Below are 4,630 nucleotides of genomic sequence, written 5' to 3'. Positions count from 1 at the left end.
ATATTTTAGAGAAGGCATTAAACCAAAAAAAGTTCATTTTCTAAAGATTCAATTCCTTTTGTTACAATTTTGAATGTGAGATGCTACTTTTGCACTGAATTACATGGTAGAGAAAAATAGTAAAATGTTGCCTGGGATTTGTTACTAAAAATTATTTTTCCCCTTCATTTTTTCATTATTGAATAATGGTCAGGGTAATATGTAATTATATTCGTATTTTAATGGCCTTGTTTCCTTATGACCTTAAGGCATTATGTTTTCTTGTTTTCTTATGACCTCATAGGCAATTAATATTCAATAAGGAGTTAAGTAATTCAGTTTAACTGTCACATACTACCTAGTGTTCTAATGAGGACTCTAACAACTTAAGGGTAGATAGCATAGGGAGCCAGATTTCCATGAAAAAGTCAAAGAGGGGGAAAAGGAAGTATTTAGATACATCATAGATCTATCACATCATCACTGTTATTTCTTCCTCTAGTGTATAATACTATAAGCCATTGTGGTGCCAATGTTATATTCACAGTACCAAACATAACTATGTTTGGCCAGCACAGTTCTGAATTGCAAAATATAATAGACTCTCCATATAGAAAACAGAAGCAAAACATTTATTTAGACACCAGAAAGCCAAATCTGAACACCAGGAAACCAAATCCATCATAGCAACACAGAAGTTAATACACCATAGTACAGCAGGGAGCCACACCACCCTTTAGCCTTCCCACAAACACTCATAAGCCTAGCTGTCTCCTTGCCTGAATCTTTTCTTCTCCCTCTCTCTAGTTGCTCTGACTCCCAGCTTCCTGTGGGCTCTACTCCATCCTTCAGCAAACCCCTCCCACCACAGGCTCCATGTGATTACATTTGATCTATTAGGGGGCAGGGAAGATCTTCAAATTCCCATTACCATTACAACCATTTATTCATCCCTTTTGAACCTTTGTGAATCTTGCTAATGTTCTCTCATAAAACATTTGAAAATAGTACACCCTGTGACACTGAGCATCTTTCCCTAGTTCCTTTGGCATGTTGTAGCAACCAATCAAATACATGGCTATCCATCAGATTATGCATAGACCTTGGTAAATTTTATTTTTTGGTCAAATATCTCAAATAACATATCTTCCACTAATTCTCTTGGTTGATAACAGGTTAAAACCTACTTACTCTTATTTGCCTCTCCATTGACCTTTGGGTGACATAACTTAAATATTTTAGAGGCTATGGTATTCCATGGTATGAAATAAAGCAATCCCAATAAGAATAATGTATATTGAAGAGGATTCTTTGTTTGAGTGAAAAATTGTTAGGTCATTAAAAGCACTATGAAATTTCTTAAAGACAATCTACTATTATCTTCTATTAAGTTCTGGGATGACCTCATTGTCCATTTTCCATGTCACCAAAAGTTTCCCATCCAGTTGCATATCATAATCTGGACAACGGGCATCCCTAATCTACTTTGTTTTCCTATTTGGATAATTTGGCCAAATTATATGGAGAGAATATGCATCTGATTTATGAGACTGAAGTATTCCAGGGCATGATAGAGTCAGCACAAAATTACCTTGTAAGTAACTTCAAATATTTATGGCAAAACTTGATTTTAACCTGAGAAAGTAATGCTGAGAAAGGAAGGTTTTTTCATCTGAATTTTATGGATATGTGATTTCATTTAGCTTTGCTCTGCCTAATCTTTTCTCAGTAATCAAACATTTAAGTACCCACCATGGTTCAGTCTTTGAGGATAGAAAAACAGAAGAATCTTTACACTCACTAAGTTTATGTTCTATCTGGGGAGATACATATAAGTAAATACAAGATAATTTTCAGGGGGGAGAGACATTGGTACCTGGGGGCTGGAGGAGAGTAAAGACTGCAATTGGAGATGTAATAAAAATGCACCCTAACCCACCCCTTCACCTCCACCAAAAGAAAAAGAAAATAGACAAAAAAATTAAGCCACATAATAACAAAGGCTTATAACATTTATGTCCACTGAGGTATCATAGACTGAGTAGCAAGAGCTACCAGTGAGCAAAGAGAATGCTTTATAATAATAAAAATATAGAAAACTGCTAAACAATATATCATTATTGAGTATTCAAGGTACATTGCTGGCATAAGCATGAAATAGTTCATTTTAAGTAATATGAACTAATAATAATGCTAATTTTTTTTCCCAGTGCTGAAGTGATACCGTTTTCGAACTGGTCCAAAGAAAAGGAGGGAAGTAAGATGAAGGAGAGTTAAAATCAAACTTGAAATGAATGGGTCAGAAAAATGTCGGTTTTAAATGTGTTACCTAGGGGCAGCCAGGTGGCTCAGCGACTAAGATCACTGGGTCCAGTGTCGGGATGACCTGGGGATCAAATCCAGGCTCAGATACTTAGCACCACACCCAGAAATAACTGGCCGTGTAACCTTGAGCAAAGTTACCTAACCCCAATTGCTTAAAAAAAAAAAAAAGAAATGTGTTACCTAATTGGGAAAGCTATTTTTATGACAGAGATAGGCATGGTCCTAGCCACCAGAGTAAAGAAAGAAACTGAGCCACTTATGAAAGATAAAAGTCGCACTTTTTTCTCCATAAATTATATAAACAAGATCAGTGTTTCTGACTGAATTAGCCAGAGAGCTACCTCATTTCCTGACTTCACTTTGGAAATGGAGCCTTGGCAAAGGGAGATTGAAAAGACTCCTTTTATCTTCAAGCAGCAACAATTACGCAATACCTATAAGTCTGAGCCAGGAAAAAAATGCTTTCTTGTCTTGAAACTGTCTTTTCTTCCAAATCTGAAAAAATTGTCTATGGTGTTAGCATTTCAATTATACAGGAAGAAAAAACTGTGACTAGATAACACCCAAATTTACACAGAAGCTGAATCCTAACACCTGAACACACTATGAATTTAATTTTACTGATATTGTGCTCTTTAAATGTTCACCTTAAATCTGATCGTTGGCCAGAGTAAACCGATTTACTCATACAGAAGAATCTATCTGTCTCTGTCTCTGTCTCTGTGTGTGTCTCTCTCTCATTTATCTATCTATAAATAGCTATGGACATGATTGTATAAATCTGTGTATGACTATACATAATAATATATATGAATGTATAATTTGCATGCTCACACACAAAGAACTGCCTATTGACTCATTATCTACTGAACTATCAGTACATGAATGTTATAAAGTATTATTATACCACAAGGAATTAACATTTTGTAGAGTTTAGAAAAAATATGAGAATATCTTATGAATTTGATCAGAGCTATGAGAGCCGTACCACGAGCATAACATACAAAAACACTAAAATTCAATAAATAAATTGTAGTTCAGATCAAATATGAGGACCAATTTTTCTTACAGAAAATTGATTCTGAGCACATTTCCTTATTCTTGGTAGAGAGAAAGTGGTCTATGTGGCCAGAGGGTTGCATAACCTCTTAACTGAAGTTGATTTTTTTTAATTTGTTGTTTAGGTTTTTTTTTATTAGATGAGGGAAATTTCTCTGATTATTTTTCAAAATTAAGAATAGATCATGATATAAAAACCAAAACAGGGGCACGTAGGTGGCACAGTAAGTAGAGTACAAGCCCTGGAGTCAGGAGGACCTGAGTCCAAATACAGCCTCAGATGCTTGATACATTTATTAGCTGTGTGACCTTGGGCAAGTCACTTAACTTCAATTAACCTCAAAAAAAAAAAACAAGAAAAAACCAAAACATGTAACGTTTTCTCACATATGGGTGCTCCCATTATCAGCTTTATACTTGGTGATGCATCTTAAATAAAAGATACCCTCTAGTCCAATCATGTCATTTTATAGATGAAGAAACTATGGCATTGCCCTTGGGCTGCCGAATCCCTCCTTCTCTCAAGGGTGCACTCATCTGGCTGAGGCCATTGGATCACATTTCCTTGTGAGTTCTTTGAGGGTAGAAATTACCTTTTACTTCGCTTTGCATCTCCAGCATGTCGTACAATGCCTGGTACGTAGTGGGCACTCACTAGCTGCCTATTGACTGACTGAGCAATTTCTAGTTTGTTTTCTAATCCCATGTCATGATGATTTTGGCTCTGGAGAAGCTTCTGATGGTGTTAGAATTAATATCTTCCCCTTCGCCCCATTTTTCAGATTTGTTTAAATGGGTTGGTTTAGTGGTGCCCTAAACACATATTTCAGTTTTGGTGCAGTGCTCACCATTCCCCAGAACTTGTCAATTGCCTATTTGATTTGAATTCGACATTTATTAAATCCCTACACTAGGTGAGGCACTTAGGATACAAGCATCAATAAAATTCAGATGCTACTATCAAATAGCTAATTTGAAAAGGAAGAAAGATTATTATTACTGTAATAGAAGGAAAAATAAAAGAAGTGCAAAGGAAATATCCAGGTCAGGAAATGCTGGTACAGAGAAGAAGATGTGAGCAGAGAGAAGACACTTTGTGGTCTGGAACCTCCAGGAACAGAAGCTGGACTGCTAGGAGAATGGGGCTCCCTCCTGGTCAGGTGATAAGGACCCTGCTTTTAGAGGGAGGAGAAATGGTTTCTTTTAACCAAGGAAAAAAAGACATTTCAACTCCATCAAATGACTAGGCATTGTCCCAGCAGAACAA

Source organism: Petaurus breviceps, unplaced genomic scaffold (assembly GCF_028583685.1).
Source record: "Petaurus breviceps papuanus isolate PSGF00001 unplaced genomic scaffold, PetGlider_PUasm1.0 90849, whole genome shotgun sequence".
NCBI classification, from domain to species: domain Eukaryota; kingdom Metazoa; phylum Chordata; class Mammalia; order Diprotodontia; family Petauridae; genus Petaurus; species Petaurus breviceps.
The sequence above is the reverse complement of the archived record's forward strand: the minus strand, read 5'-3'. Positions refer to the sequence as shown.